The sequence below is a fragment of the Equus asinus genome, chromosome 17 (assembly GCF_041296235.1).
Source record: "Equus asinus isolate D_3611 breed Donkey chromosome 17, EquAss-T2T_v2, whole genome shotgun sequence".
Taxonomy (NCBI): domain Eukaryota; kingdom Metazoa; phylum Chordata; class Mammalia; order Perissodactyla; family Equidae; genus Equus; species Equus asinus.
The window spans coordinates 8,662,215-8,678,433 of record NC_091806.1 but is presented as its reverse complement, the minus strand read 5'-3'; the positions used below and the strand labels follow the sequence as shown (position 1 = coordinate 8,678,433).

Sequence of the window (16,219 nt, the reverse complement as noted above, 5' to 3'; positions counted from 1 at the left end):
ATCCTAAAATGTTTTCTGATGACGACCTATATTTAATTTCCCCAAAGTTTTACGATAACTTTAATAATAGCTATATTTATTGAGTACCTTCTAAATGCCAGATATGATATTAGTCTGTTTCCAGTTCTGGTGACAACCCCTCAATGTAAATTGTTTATTATTTCTGCTTTCCAAAGAGGAAATTGAAGTTCAGAGAGGCCAAGCATATTGTCCAGCTATTAGCAAGTGGCTGATTAAAAATCTGAACGGTTGGTAAATTAATCTAGTGGTAACAAGTTCTGGGCGCTGTCCTAGGTCTGGACTCACAGCGACTTGGGGAATCTTCACACCATTGGAGAAGAGAGATACTACTGCTATCCCCACGTTATGGTCAGGAAAACAGAGGCCCAGTGAAATTAAACAAACTGCCCAGAGTCACACAGTCAGAAGTTATGGACTGAATGTTTGTGTCATCTCCAAATTCATTTGTTGAAATCCTAACACCCAATGTGATCGTATCAAGAGGTGTCAAGATGGTGTCAAGAGGGACCTTTGGGAGGTGATTAAGTCATGAGGGTGGAGCCTCATGAATCCTTGATAAAAAAAACCTCAGATCTCTCCCTTGCTCTTTTGTGCCATGTGAAGATGCAGAGTGGAGTTAGCCATCTATGAACCAGGAAGTGGGCTCAACTTCCCAGCCTCCAGAACCGTGAGAAATAAATTTCAGTTGTTTATAAGGCACCCAGTCTGTGGTATTCTGTTATAGCAGCTGGAACTAAGACAGTGAGCGAGTGCAGAGCAAGGATGCAGGCCCTGCCTGCTTGTTTCCAAAGCTGTCAGGCTTTAACTACTATGCTACCTTTCCTCTCCACTGTGTGCTGTACAGGCCACAGCTTCGCTCCGGCTCTGCTTTCCTCCTTCCTTTACCAAAACACAGAGGGAATGACGAAACCATTTTGAGCACTTTCTTGAAAGGCCAGGTGTGAACTTAGCCAGAGGAGAAGTTCCCATTAGAATTCTGAGACTCAGAGTACAGCAGTGGCACGAGAGAGGTAAAAATGCCATGCTAATTAAGCAATTACTGAAACTCATGATTAAAACATGAGGTTGCACCCTTCTAAGAGAATTCTTCGAATAAGTGGTATTCTTCATTTTGCCTTGGAGCCAGGTTGATCAACATCTGAGAAATTTACCTACCTTTTTCTTCTTCTGCAGAAGTGATGGGGAAGCAAGGACTGTTTCATCCTTTATCTATTTGGATCCTTACAACAACTCTTTGGAGATATATGGGGGAAATTTTAGTTTGGGATTTAATTTAGTTTGACCAGTTAATTAGACCCCTTATTCTTTTGAATGCTGGACTATTTGCAAAATATATACAATAGTCAAGATTCTAATTGCAGGTTTATTGCTTAGATTGGATCTTATGTCTTGGATCTATGGCCAAGTGCCCTTCGTCATACTCCTCCCACCACTCCTGATGAAGCTGGACCTTCAAATCTGCATTTAAGAAGGTTTGGGTCTGTAGCCAGTTGAGCAGAGAATGCAGCTGCCTCGTGCCAGGAGCCTGGGAGAGGAAGGTCTTCCATGCAAAGGACCTGTAGTCTGTTCACCTTCCCCCAATAGAGATATATGGACGACTAGATGTCTGCCTCTTACCATTTCACCTGTTAGAAGAATCATTCCCACTCCTGTGAGGAGTGAATGAAAGTGCAGAGGGCAATAGTTTCTACCAAATTCACCCAAGAGGTATTTTATTGGCTGACAAAATCATGGGGAGAGGAAGCATTATGGTTTTCACTACATTCCCTGATTTTGTTCTTTTAATCCAGGTAAAGAATTTGAGGCTCATATAAGGTAACGTTTTGAAAGAAACACTTTATTGACAAACCTGAGGCTAGACTCTTGAGATCCTATCTCATAGCAGGTCAGTGGAAGGGAGCTTACAGCTCAGGGTGTCAGACCCTCCATATTATAAATGTGCCGGGTACCTTACAGAGAGGGCATGTGACTTACCCAAGATCAGACTAAAACCCAGAAAACTAGAAACCCAAGTCTTTGACTCCTTCTGGTGCTCTTTCTAGTGCCTCACAGAATTCTCCTTCCTAACCCTGTGAGATTTGTGCTGTTGTCTTGCGAGTATGGTCTTCTGCATTCCAGTTCCGCCCCTGAGTCTCTTTCCCCAAGTATGAAAGGGCCATCATAGAGGTAATATCTGCATCTTAATGTTCTTGTGAAAACCGAATGAGGAGGGCCTGTGCAAATGCTTTGTGATTGTAACACACTCTACAGATGTTGGAATATTATTTTTGAGATATTCACTCTCATTTCTGTCCTCTTAGCTGGGACCCATTTTAGCCCATTGGGACACAGGTTGCTCAGGAAGCTGAGCCGATTGTTTCTCAGGAGAAACAACCTTTAGTGTGGTAGTTCCCAACTCCGACTGCACATTAAAATTACCTGGAGAGTTTAAAAATAAATACTAGTGCCTGGGCACTACCCCTGGACCAATTAAATCAGAATCTCTGGGTGAAGGACTCTTGACTGATATGTTTTTAAAGCTCCCCAGATGTCCTGATATATAGAAAGGTTGAAAGTCACAGGCTTAGTGATCTCACACTTTCGTTTTATAGCAGTGACACTGTCTTGGAAGCTACAGATGATGGAGATTCCAGGTGGATCATCTATTAAGACTGGAAACCTTAATCCAAGCCTCAGTCAGCTCCCCTGTGTGAGCCTCTTCTCCCTACCGATGACAGTTCTTTACCTGTGGATAGGGTATTCCCTGTCTGGATGCCATTTGATTTTTACAATAGCCCTGTAAGGTCAATAATTATTGGACTCATTTCACAAAATGGGAAAACTGAGTTCCTACCCAACCCTGCATGGAAGCAGGTAGCTTTTTGTGCTGTTTTTAAGAAGAGAAAATCAATCAAGTGGGTTAGAAGCTGATCTTTATTCCTCCCTCTGACGATGGCAACTTCCCATTTGGGAATTCATGTGGAAAAGCCATTTTAATCAAGTAAGCTTGTTGTTAACACCCAACCAGACCTGTGGTCACTGGTTGTACAGATTGTGCACCACCCAACCCTAAGAAATGGCAATTGCATTGCAGTTTATGTGAATGGTACCCCTAGTTCTCGGGCCGTTCCCTGGCTGGGTGGCTGTACATGGTGCTATCTTGATCAGGAGGCTATCTCTCTAATAAGATCTAAAGGAGGCTGGAACAACCTCCAAATACTGCCCTTTCATGATGGGTCAAATGCTAAAATAACATAAAATCAATCTGTGATCTATTTCTTTCACTTAACGTTATCTTCTCCAGGCTTTCTCATTTAAAATGCACACACCCTTAGGAATAAGAAACTATTCTAGGCTCTTAAATTGATTTTCTCTAATGTGTTAAGGATTGATAATTCATATAGAATAGGGGTTTACACTTTTCAAACAGCCTTCATGTCGCCTTCTGTGATGTAGGTATTACTATTCCCAATTTATATATGAGCAAACAGAGCTTCAGAAAGGGTCACGGTCTGCATCCACATTACCCTGAAATTAAGAGCCTGAACTCATATTTTTTTTATTCCAGATCTAAGGCTTTTCCCAGTATCCTCTACTGATGAGAATAAGGTGTTGTTTTTATTCTCGTTGACGACATGCTTTTAAGAAACGTGTGCATCAAAACAGCATTTGTTAGCCAAGGCTCTGATGCTACCGTCCTGTCTGCATTCAGTCGTATCCTTTAGGGGAATTTTTCCAGTTCAGATGTACTTTCCCTTGAATCATTTATGTGCTATTTTCTAAGTAAGAAACTTTACGTGATGGACAAGTTTCTTTTTTTAATTAGTATGGATGCTGAGGTCATAGTATATGTTAAAACCGTGTTAAGTTTTCATTGAAAAACTCATATATAGGGACATGGCTAGACTACTTCTGCAATTGCCTTGTCTTTGAAAATTACAGTCTTTGCTCAAACAAAATAAATATTTTTATTCGTAGAATACAGGCCACAAAATAGTGGAAAAAGTGTGGACTTTGGAGTCACACAGGCCTGAGTTCTAACACAGACTTCTCCTTACTGATGTCTTTCTGATTGGAAGTAAATTACTTGGCATCTCTGAGCCTCAGTTTCCTCATCTGTACAATGGGGTAATGAGATTTACCTCACCTGGTAATGTAAAGCATATAGCACATAGCAATCCTTCTAAACTGTTAATTTGTTTACATCTCTTTGTTATTATGGATCTATTTTCCACTAGGTAATATAAGTACTTAGTTTCATTATTATATGGGAGTGTGGGGAAGTACATTCACCTGGATTTCAGAGAAGAATAGTCTGGGTAGATGGGCTCTAGCAATGCTCATTCATTTATTCATTCACTGATTCAGTCACGCAGAGTGATCTTTCTAAAACACAAAACTTATTTCTGGCTCCTCTACCCAGAAGTGGTCAAAGCCTTGCCATGACCTAATAAATAAAGCCCGGATTCATTAGCCTGGCCTGCAGCACCCTGCACCTCTCCCCCATATGTGCTTCCCTGAATGATGTCTGTCGTTCCCTGAATTCACTCTGCCATTTCATGCTCCTCTGCTCCCTTTGTCTGCAAACTCCTTCCCATGACTTGTTCGCTGGCTGGACTCTCACTGTTCCTCTCCTCAAGTCTCTCCCCTTCGGAGACTCTTCTTCTGATCTGTCTCCTTTCCCACACACAATTCATCACTGCCCCCCTTGTCTTGCCACTCTACTTAGTATATCCGCCAGTTATCACAAGTTTCACAACCTCTTCTGGACTTTAAGCTCCTAAAAGTGTCTTCTTCGTGCATGATATCTGGTCCCCTGCACAGTACTTGGAATAGAGTAGTTACAAAGTAACACGCTGAGAGTTTTACCAGAGACGTGCACCAAGGGCTTGGGGAGTTCGGAGGAGAAAACTCCCGGCTCCTGGACATACCAGCTACGTGATTTGGGACGGTTATCTAACTGCTAGGATCCTCAGTTTCCTTATCTAGAAAATGACAAAATAATAGTATCTACTTAATAGAGCTCTTAGGCAGATTAAACGTAAATCTTTAATGTATGTGAAGCACTTAGAACAGAGTGTGGCAGGAAGTAAGCGCTCAGAGTACTGTTGACTGGTATAGTTATTATTTTTTATTAAAAAAAGAAAACAATAAAAATTTAAAAAATCATTTTCTTCACTGTTACTGCAACAAAAGCATTTTCATATTTACTAGTGTCATGTTACACGAGAATCCTATGTTATTTTTATTCTTCCTATTTTACCAATGAGGCTATGGCGGTTAAGAGAAGTGAACTGATTTGAACAAGCTCAAGAGGTTAGTAGGTCATCAGACTTCAAGGCAGATGCTCTTTCCATTCTACCATAGCTCCCTTCTTGATTCATGTATCTCTCAATGACCTACCGCTGGGTCCCTGACACTTCCATCCCTTGGGTGAAAGCTTTCTTTGCTGAAGGCTCCTCTCAAATATCCACCAAGGAGGCGTTACCTGCCGTACATTATCACCTATTAACACATCTCAGCTGTGTTGTCAGATGGGTTGTGGTGGGTTCTCAGATTAGCCAGCTGGTCCCTCACAGAGCAGAAGACAGCTGGTCAGTCCTGGTTACAGCTGAGGAGATAAATAGGGAAGGCCCAGCCTCTCTGGGACCCCAGCCAGCAGAGGCAGGCTCGGGTGTAGTCTGCAGTGGGTGAGGAGGAGGGAAACTTCCCAGCCTCACCCGTAAAATCGAGAGGGTAATGGCTGCTTCACAGGGCTGTCGTGAGGATAAAATGAAGTAACAACAGCTAACGTAAGCAAATACCATCTATATGTATTACCACAATCCTCCCAACAACATGAGCTAGTTACTAGTATTATCTCCATTTTACAGAGGAGAAACTGCGGCACAGAGAGGTGAAGCTAGTTGTCTGCCCGCTAGTAGGTGGCAGAGTCAGAATTTGAGCCCAGCTTCTGTGCTCTGAGATAATATATGGAAAACCCCCAGCCAGAGGGGGATTAACTAGGAACTTTCCCCTTCAAGGCACTGAGTCTACCTTTTATTCATAATTTTGTAACTTTTTTTCTGAAAAGGGGCATCTGAAATTGTATAAGCTTCAAACCTGGGTCCTCCTGTGAACCTAACTGTGGTGGGTGCTCAAAAGAAGTGAGCTGCCTTCTCTCCTGGATGGTGGGGTCTCAGGAGTGGAAGGAGAAAGAAGATGAGGAAACAGGCAAAATGAGGCATGGACCACTGGGGATGGGGGTAGGGAGTGGGGGTGTTAACCCTCTTTCTGGATGACCCCCTTCTTACCACAGGTGATGCTAAAGCATGGGCTGAAGTTCCTCTTCCAGGCGATGCCTTGTGGCTGCCTGAAAGCTTCGCCCAGCTTTGCTGACTTCCTGGAGCTTAATTTACAGCCAGCCAGTGAGTGGAGCTAAAGCTTCATGAGACAGCTGCTTGTCCCGCAGACCTGCAGGGGAATTCCTGCCTGAACACCTCGGCTCGGTGTGTGTCCAGCTCTTTCCTCACCTCGCATCAGCAGGTCTGCCGAGGACCTTATCTCAGCCTGGTGGAGCTGAGGGTCACAGTGCCAGACAGCCTCTTTGTGTCACACCTGGCCCACTCCTCCCCTACCTTGCTCTCCTTTCACAGCCCTGGCTCTGGCATTCTCAGGGCTAAAGTCATGCAGCGTCAGCTGGGTTTTATTAAACTCCCTAACCTGGAGAGAAATGGAGCTGAAGAGATCCTTTCTCCTATTCTTTGGTACAAAGAATGAGCACAAACACACATACACACGGGCACTTTAACCCTTTAAACCAAACAGGATGTTTAAGCCAGGGTTGCAAACTCAAATATCTACAGGGGCCAGGCAGGAAACATTACCTGGAGAGGTGAGCTGGGTGAAGACAATAGGGGCTGGTGGGGACTGTGGCAGACTGGAGAGCAGTTGGGCTTTCCCAGTGGGGGGCAGCCTGGCGGGAATGCAGGGTGAGCATTGCCTGATCCTCTCATAGTTCAGGAGAAAGCATAGAGCTGGATTTTATGTGAAATTTCCTAATTTTTAAAAGATTTTCTGGGACAAACAAAATACCTCTGTGGGCTTGTTTAGTGTGTGGGCTGACAGTTTGAGAACCTGATTTAAGCTGTGAGGAGAGTCTGACTCTGGCTACTTTTCCTTCCTTCTCTCAGACCCCCTACCCTACTTGATTTCAATGGAAGTGGCTGTTGATCAGGAGACCTTGTCGTTGGTCTGAGGAAGAAGCTATTGGGGAAATTTTTGGACCTTTCTCAGTGAAACCTGAGTACAGCATTTACCTGTTCTTTCACTCTGTCCATTCATTCATTCAATTATTCAACAAATACTGAGGGGCGATTTGAGACACCTACCATACTCTAGGGGTTGCGGGAGTGAACATGGTGGAGCTCTCAAGGAACTTACAGCCTCAGAGGAGAGGAGAGCAAAACCGATGCTCTTAGTGATTCAGTGTGGTCAGGGCTGTAATAGCTGCCTAAGACACATATAGGAACAGGGATGGCAGAATTCTTAGCTCTGCCTCAGGGCATCAGGAAAGGATTCTCAGATGATGCTGGGAGGTGTGCAGGTGAGAGCAGGAGAGGAGCGGAGAAATGGATTTGAAAGCTGAGGGAAGGATAAAGGAGGTAATGGGATGGGAGGGTCTTCTGGATAAGGGAAAACAGGGTGAGTTGGGCCTAGTGGTGTGGTAGTGCATGGTGTGTTTGAGAAATGTCAAGTAGTCTGTGTGGGGTGCTGGTCTGGAGTGGCTGTAGAAGATGCTGGAGGGGTGGTCTGGATCCAGGCTGGGAATGGCCCTGTGAGCCATCTTTAGGGCTCTATCTGGTAAGCCCTGGGAAGCTACTGAAATTGTATAAACAAGGGAGTCTCATGGTCATATCTGTTTTAGGAAAATCATCCTGGTTCCAGTGAGAAGCATGTTTTGGAAAGGTGGGCAAGGGAGGTTGTGGGGGGTCATAGGATGGAGTGTGGAGAAGGAGAGAAGTCAACAAATTAGGATAGTGGTCCTCAACCCTGGCTATAGTACCAATGGCTAAGCCCATCCCAAGCTAGGTAATCAGAATTTCTGGGTTTGAGGTCCCAGCCTTGGGATTAAAAGCTCTCTGAGAGGTTGGGCATTGCTGAACTAGGAGACTACTGCCTGGTGAGGAAAAGCTTCCAGGGGAGAGCTGAAGTTGTTGGGGAGGCCTTGTGTCTTGGGGTGTGGGACACTGTAGACTTTCCCCAACCCAACTGCCTAATGTTGTGGGTGGCTGAGGCCCTGGAGGGGCATTTGCTGTTACATCAGTTAAGGAAACTTTAAAAAATTAAATAATGGATAAATACCTCGTGTCGGGAAGACCCTGGGGTTTGAAGTTAAATGGTTTAAATCCTGCCTGGGTTACTCATCAACTATGATATGTTGGACAAGTCCTAAGACCTTTCCCAACCTCATTTTCTCATCTTTAAAATGGAACTAATAATACCTGCCTTTGAAGGTTGTGGTCAGGATTAATATTTGTAAAACACCTAGCACACAGTGGTAAACAGTTACTAAATGCTACTCCTGTTCTGATGATTATAGTCAGAAGGGACCAACTCCGTGTGTCAGCTGTGGTTTCTGGACTATTCTGCTAAAAAGATTCACGTAATAGGATGGTCAGCTGTAAGGAGGGGGGATTGTCGGAAAGAATTCTTATGGGAGCTTCCTTACGAGGAGAGACTAAATGGAAAGAGCAGATTAGATTTCAAATCCCTTCCACAGCTGATCCCCGACACTTAGTTTTTTAAAACGTGTGCTATTAGCCATTATTCTATGCTGCCTCCTCATGCACAATTGTTTCTGTCTTTTTAAGAAATAATTTTTATTTTGAAGTAGTGTTAGACTCAAAAGACTGTAAAATGGTTCGGTTTCTGTGTACCGTTCACCCAGCTTCATCTAGCGATGATAATATCTTAGATGACTTCAGTTCCATTGTACCCATACTACTGTGGTTTCTTACTTCTCTCACTTAACATAATAGTCTCCACACCTTCCTTTATCATAAATTCGTAGCAAACACATATTTCAATATCTTGATGTTCCATGCTCTAATTTAAACAATTTCCTTACTGTTGGACTGGTGGTGGTATTCCAATCAATTGTACGGATTATTTCCGCTGCTTCGTTATTATGCTGTTACTGGTGAGCATCTTTTCCATATTCAGGATTGTTTCATTAGGATGAATTACCAAAGGTGGAATTGCTGGGCCAGCGACTCTGAGCAGGTGAAAGGTTTTGATGCATAGTTTTGGTAGTTGCTGAAGGAGAGCTGCCTGAAATGAACTGGAGGGGCCGGTGCTCCAGAAGTTGAGGGTGGGACCCCAGGAATGACATTGAACTGAGAAGGTTCTAAGTGCAGCTGCAAGCGACTGCAGCCGAAGAAGCTTGGCCGGAGTCAGAGGCACAGATCCCTACTGAGACTTGATCATGTGGCCCCCGTGCCTCCCGGCCGAGAAGCCCAGGGCCCCGGGGCTTTGCTGGTCCTGACACGGCTGCCTGCTCAGTAGCACTGCTGAGACTTGCCTCTAATCTACTGTGCCCAAGCTCTGGGCTCTTTTTTCCTTCCCTGTTTCAGGCCATTTCACTGAAATCTGAGCAAATGATTGATCACTTTAAAGCAAGGAACAAATGGACTTTCTGGGCAATCAGACCTCCTTCCAGCCAGCGCGCATTTGTGCACCCAGTGGTGGGTGGGATGTCATCAGCATATGATGGCTGAAATTTTCCGTGCTGTGACAGGCAGAATGATCCCAGCGGTTTGTCTGGGCTGCAGTGAAAGTTGGAACTGGAGCATTCTTGTGGTAGGGACCGGACATTTCGTCTCTTATCAAGGGCTAACAGTTCCCATGCAGGTGAAGTAGGGGCCACAGGGGGAAAGGACTGAAGTGCAGGAGGGCGAGTGTGAATTGAATTGGCGGCTAATTCCCCTGGCAGAGGTTACGTGTTTTCCATACTGCAAATGGGAATGTCTTATCATGAATCGTGACTGACTGCAAATGACCACCAGCACCACCACATTCGTCGAACACCTACTGTGTGCCGGGCACTGTGATCGGTGTTTTACACACATCGCTCAGTTAACCCTGCATCAGTGTTTACCTCTGTTTTAGCAATAAGGAATCTGAGGCTCAGAGAGGATTATAGGTAGGAGGGGTGCCAGGGTTTGAAGCGAGGTCTACCCATGTTCTTGTCCTTGCTGCTTTTTTTAAGTTTGTTATGGCCTGTGATAGATTAATTGTTTCATGAATGCTCTTTAAAAAAAAAAATGCAATGTGTTTACCATTAACAACTGCTCCTTAGCAAAATCCATGTTCCTCTTTTTTTATTTTTAAAGATGAATGTTTTCTTTTTTTTTTTTAAGATTGGCACCTGAGTTAACATCTGTTGCCAATCTTCTTTGTTTTTCTTTTTTCTTCTCCCCAAAGCCCCCCAGTATGTAGTTATATATTCTAGTTGTAGCTCCTTTGGGTTGTGGTATGTGGGACGCTGCCTTGCATGGCTTGATGAGCTGTGCCACGTCTGTGCCCAGGATCTGAGCCGGTGAAATCCTGGGCTGCTGAAGCAGAGTGTGTGAACTCAATCACTGGGCCACAGTGACGGCCCCCTGTTCCTCTCTTCTGGAGCACATGGCTAGACTACATTTCCCAGTCTCCCTTGCAGGCAGATGTGGTCATGTGACTGAGTTCTATCCAATGGAAGATGAGCAGTTGCAATGTGCATCACTTCCAGGTGCTTTTCTCCTGGCAGCTAGTTGTAATGGAGATTTTTCTCTGTGGTGACAGAACCCACATGTGAAGGATGGCACTCTGTGTCAGTGTAGTTCCCTGAATGACTGTGTGGAGCATGACTACGCTACCTTCCATCCCCACCTCACAATCTGTTCACCTACTCATAGTGTTATGTAAACAGCACATAAACTTCTTTTGTGTTTAGCCACCATATGTTTTTGGATCTAGTTTTACAGGCTTCAGGCTACCCACATAACACAGAATGCCAACACTTCTGTCTTAAAAATTCAAGAGGATCCAGCAGGCTGTTCCAAATACAAGTCAGGAGAAGGTCAAAGGGATTTGCAGATGGAAGCAAGGGCTGCATACACAGCAAGGGGTAGGCGTCCTCTCTAGGGTGTATTAATGGAGGCTCCAGGGCACTGCAAAGCCTAATGAACTCAGTTACAGAGAAAGTAGATGAAGGTCCTGCCCCTTTGTTTGGATGTTGGCCTATCTTTTCTTACGTGAGGAACTTTCCCTAGAAATAGTAACAGTTAGATTTCTATTCCCATTTAGTGAATCATCAACTTTATTTATTGATGGTGGCTGGAACAGAGGTTAGAGTAGATTGTGATAACCACAGGATTCTACTTAATTTAGGGCTAGAGCATCCCAGAACTTTCTTTGACCCTGTGCCTTCTGCAAACCTTTCTGGGATATTGAAATGGAATCAAGAGGCAATTTGGTGTCTCTCTGAATTCTCTCATTGCTATAATATCTGATACATTAAGAGGTCTACCCAGAAAAGGGGATGGTTTTAACGAGCTTATGGATTGGAATCATAGGGTTGGGTTTGGTGAAGACTTTCTTATGAAAAAAGGCTTCAGCCAAGTGCCTGGCTGGAATTCTGTCTATATAGCTTAGCAAAAGGGCTAACAGAGAACTGTACAACATGTGAAGTGGGTAGGAGGAGATGGAAGAAAGACCATTTCTTCTTTCCTTGCTTCCTGCTTGTCTTTTGGTGTTCAAGATGGTGTTAGTGGGTGTGGTGACGGTGGTGCCATGGACATGCAGTAAGTAGAGGACCAGAGGCCATGCAATGCTAATTAGATGTGAAAATATTTGAAATAGTTTTTTTTTGAAAACCAACTTTTCCTTTTTTTTCTTTTGGAGGGGCATATTTGCCCTGAGGTAACATCTATTGCCAATCTTCCTCTTTTTATTTTCCTCTCCAAAGCTCCAGTGCATGGCTGTATATCCTAGTTGTAAGTGGTTCTAGTTCTTCTATGTGAGCCACCGCCACAGCATGGCAACAGACAGATGGGTGGTGTGGTTCCACACCCGGGAATTGAACCCAGGCCACGGAAGTGGTGAGAGTGCTGAAATTTAACCACTAGGCCATCGGGGCTGGCTCTGAAGTAGTTTTTTGAAGATGCAATGATAATTAAGTAATTTCAGTTTTTAATGTCCATAATTATAATACACCCAGTTTTTCCAGGAATTTTCTCAAATGTTATTCTTACTTCTAAGTATTCCCTGATGGCATCCCTCTTTCTCATCCTCCACGGGTGAATGGTTGCAACCTCCTGGGTGCTTGCATCACACTAAGTAAAAATATCTATTATAACATTTATATCAAATTAATTATTACATTAATTTATTGGTTTGCCAAAATTTATTGAACACCTGCTGTGTGTTGGGCACTGCAGAGGACATCAGGGTTACAATGATGAATTTGATGTAACTCACTCCTAGGCTGGTAGGGGAGACTCAGAAGTGAATCAGCAATTGCTGGGCAGAGTGATGGGTATGATGACTGAAGTATGCACAGGTGGATTGAGGGTTGGTGGGCAAGGCATCCAAATGGCATTGCAGGTGATGCCCAGGATAGGCTCCTGGAAGTGATGACACAGGTATCAGTTGAAGTAAGTCCATAAAGAGAACTGGGAGATGGCTGGGGACAGGGGGGCTGTTCATGGCAAAGACATGGAGGTGAGAAAGAGCAAGATGCATTTCAAAAACTATTAAGTAATTTTGCTGGAGATGAGCCTGGGGGAAATGCAGGCAATAATTTGTAACTATTGAGTTTTTGTGTCTGATTTTTCTTGCTAGTTTTTGAATTTGGGGATCATACGTTTGTGTCTTTATATCCTGGAATCTGTAACACCGAGGGATTCAGTAAGTTTTTGTTGACTGAATGAGTTGGCTGATACTGAGTCACTGACATCTGCTGGTCTCAACTCTCAGAGCTGCTGGTCTCATGTTCAGCCCTGTAGGCTCTCATACAGGATGGGCGAAGATTCCTCCAGCTATAAAACAGCTGGAAGCTTCTTTGCAAATGACAAAAAGGAGCACTAAATTTTTAATGCTTAAAAGTTAAATATTATTATAAAAGTAATTTAATATAAATGGCTTTCAGCAAATCCTTATCCATATGTCATGACTGCAGTGGGTGTCTGGGTTCTGTTTGTGAGCAATTAATTTTAATGGTTACATACTCTCAATTTCCCTCTGTTTTTCTCTTTAGCAGACCCCCAGGTCCATCAGGAAAGTGAAGAGCTAGACATCAGATGTCACTGTGGACAGAAGGAGACACAGAGTCCTGAGCTGAGGTCTCCAAATGACAAGTTAATAGGATCTGGGAGTTGCTAAGTGGGACATAAGCAGCGATGCTGTAAAACCCTAAAGTATGGTGTTGACTTGTGACATGATGCCTTTATGCTTCCACTGAAGAGTTCCACAGTTAGGTGTTCCCTCCTCTGTGGTTCCATAGTACCTTCATTATATTCTCTTATAGCAATACAAATTGTGATGGTGACTCTCATTCCTTGAGTACCTACTATGTGCCAGAAGCCACACTGAAACTATTCTATTCCATTACACTAACCATGGAAAATGGGCATTTTATTCTCCATTTTTCTGACGAAGAAACTGAGGCTAAAAGAATGAAGCTGTTCAAGTTCACGTAGTGTTTTGTTGTTTTTTTGTCTCTTTGGATTGTGAGTTCTGTCTCAATAGGGATCATTCTACACTGTGAGTTCTATATCAATAGGGATCATCATATTCTCCCCTGTAACCCCAGTAGCACAGTGAAGAGGATAAGAGATTCACTAGGTGCTCACTAAATGTTTGCTGAATGAATAAACTAATGAAAACATGAATCAGTACTATGAAATCATTAACTGTTATAGTAAACACTTGCCATCTCACAAAGACTTTTTAAAGAGCAATCCCTTCTGGGATTGAGGGGTTGGTTGATTTTCTCTAATGCAAAAATCCTCAAACTGCAAATAATCCCTTCATATTTTGCAAAGCATTTGGCATGCAAAAGTGAGCCCTGTATCTTCTCTCCAGTGGCCTTCAGGTTTCATAGTAGTAAAAGGGTAGGAGCAGAGACAAGTGATGCTGATTAAGCTTCTTGATTTTTGTCTTCAACTCTGACCTGGGCTTACCCTCCTTCTCGTGCTGACAGAGGTCTCCTTTTGAGGCCCCCACTTTGGCTGCAGTGGAGAGGAGGGCTGTAGAATTGCATGATTCTCTAACACTTGCATTATGTGTTGTGGGAAAGTACTCATCTTTGGTATTCTACATCTGCAGCTTCTTTGCTTTGAATAAATATAGCATAGATGGATGTATAATATATGCAAAGTTATACCAAATATAGTCAATCCTCCTAAATGAGCCACTGGGGTCACACATGCAACTTGCCCTTTGCAGTTTTCCACTGAGTGCCCCTGGTCACCTAATAGGAGAGATCAACAAGGGTCAATGTGGCTTTTTTGGGGGGGAGGGGGAGGATTTGCCTGAATGCCAGAGTGCAACCCAAATTCTCAAATTATGTGTCATATCCCAGTGGGAGGCCATAGCATTCTATTCAATGGACATTGACTGCTTACTTCGGGCCAAGCTGGGTGCTGGGGGTCCATTGCCAAGATTTGAAGAGTCCTATGGTGAGATGTCTCTGGCAGATAGAGGCCAAGGCAGGTAGCAGGGAGGTGAAAAGCTTTTTAGAAGTGACATCTCTTAGCAGAGAAAGTATGGAGGAGGGTAGCCCTGGGATGGGAGGGACCTGGGATTCGGAGAGGCTAAATAACTCACCCCAAATCACAGAGCTAGTAAGGGGCAGAACTGGGACTGAAACCTTTGTTGCTCTAAAAGACAGTATTAAAATGCTTAGTGACAAAGAACATGGGTTGTGGATTTGTAAGACCTGACCTGACTCTTATCAGCTAGTGACCTTGGGCATGTTACGCAACTTCTTTGAGTCAGAGTTTTTTCAGCTTCTCTTGGTGCTGCTACTTCCAAGGGTGGCTATAAGGGTGGAATGAGGTCATTTTGGTAACATACTGATTACCTTGCTGGGCATCTGGTGAGCACCAAATAAATGGTAGCTGTTACAGTCTGCTGGGATATATTGTTTGTCAAAGCCAAACCTAAGAGTAAGGATTGGCAAGAAGGAGGTCCCATGGGTCCTAAATTAGGTAGGCTGTGCTAGATACAACAGATGCTCAATCCATTAGCATCACTTGGGGAGATTTCAAAGCATAATCATCTCTGACCCCAGAGGTTCTTATCTCTGCAATGCTATTTTTTTTTAAAAGCTACTGGTGATTCTAACTGTGGAATTAGGATGAAAAGCACTGGATTAGGCAATCTTAGGAGGCAGGTGGCTTTGATGGTGAAGCAGTGTCCACCCAGATCTCTGTCTCAATGTGACCGGGTTTTAGCCTGTGGGTCATGGTCACTAGTGACTCGTTTAGGTAATATTGATCACTTGAGAGTGCTGACAGTGGAGTCAGGGTGCTAACCTGTGTCCTGAAGGGACATAATCAAAGTAGCATTTTTGAGTCCTGAAGTTGACGTGTGGTGGCAACAGATGACAAATCCCATAACAGGTCGGGAGGGGCTGGCAAAGCAGTCATACCTACAGGACCAAAAGTTCAGGTGTATAAACCCTGGGCTTCCTAGGGCTTCTCCCAGCGTGCCCCACCAGGGTCAGTTTCTCCAGGCGGCAGCTCGCGGTCATTGTGTCACTCCATGCTTGCGTGTCCTAATCAATATGATAACATGTTTTGTTACTACAATGAAGAACACAGATTTGCAGATGATTTGTTAAAAAGTTCAATAAAATATGTATTAGAACGGGATATGGTTGTCTCTACTTTTCCTCTTTGCCTTTGCAACCAGCCAAGGACAAAGCCGGGGCTGTTGTCTGACTCCAATGGCCCCCTTACTGCTCTTTCACAACTATTCTCGCCCCTCCGTTCATTCTCTGTCCAGCAGCCAGAGCAATTTTCTTAACCAGGAAATCACATCATGTCATTCTCCTGTTTAAATCTGCTGGTACCTTCCCATTGTGCTAAAAATAAAATGCAAATCCCCTCTCTGATCCTTTAGGCCAGGCGTAAAATGAACACACCTTCCACTGACAGCTGTCTCTCCCCTTGGACCACTACACTTGAGCTCTAGA

At 43.9% G+C, this 16,219-nt stretch overlaps 1 long non-coding RNA gene across 1 annotated transcript in view; it reads left to right on the top strand.

The window, feature by feature from the left end:
• The window catches only part of LOC139040742 (uncharacterized), a 62,445-nt gene extending 46,555 nt beyond the window's left edge, over positions 1 to 15,890 (top strand). The window contains exon 3 of the long non-coding RNA XR_011495047.1: positions 13,277 to 15,890. This is a non-coding gene — a long non-coding RNA (uncharacterized lncRNA). The remainder of the gene's footprint in view (positions 1 to 13,276) is intronic.
• Positions 15,891 to 16,219: the final 329 nt, after the last annotated feature.